Source organism: Asparagus officinalis, chromosome 7 (genome assembly GCF_001876935.1).
Source record: "Asparagus officinalis chromosome 7, Aspof.V1, whole genome shotgun sequence".
In the NCBI taxonomy this organism is placed as follows: Eukaryota; Viridiplantae; Streptophyta; class Magnoliopsida; order Asparagales; family Asparagaceae; genus Asparagus; species Asparagus officinalis.
The window spans coordinates 82,289,185-82,289,767 of record NC_033800.1 but is presented as its reverse complement, the minus strand read 5'-3'; positions in this window follow the sequence as shown (position 1 = coordinate 82,289,767).

Sequence of the window (583 nt, the reverse complement as noted above, 5' to 3'; positions counted from 1 at the left end):
GGCACTCTTTGTGGGTAGAGATTTCTGTCTTAAAGAATGTAGTCAGTGAAAAGTGAGATTATGGGTTAACCATGTTGTGGTGCTTTACTTTTAGTGGGGTGTATATTTCATTAGTATCCATGTTCCGCAACCAAATTTGTTTAGATTTCTAAGCCTAATTATGGTTGATATGCAGGAATGTACTTCATAAAAGAATATACTATGAAATTGATGCGAGTGGAGCTTACGAAGTATAGACGCCTGCTTTTAATAGGAGCAGTCAAGAGTAGAATCAGGAAACCTAATTGGGATAATAACAGTAGTGGTACTTGCATGAAAATGAAAGAGATATATACTTGGTATGCTTTTAATAAGAGTAGTCAAGTGTCTCATTCTCATATACTCATTGTCATTCCCAACCACTCTCTAACCCATGTGAATGTGGGCTTCGATTTTAATGAGTGAAGAGGAATGAGACACATCACTACCAAACACAAAAACTTATGCTTGGTACCAAGCATACCCATTTTTCTTATATATATTTATATATCATACTCCCTTTAAAAGCACGAGTTCGGAAAAATCTTTTAGTAGACAAAAATAC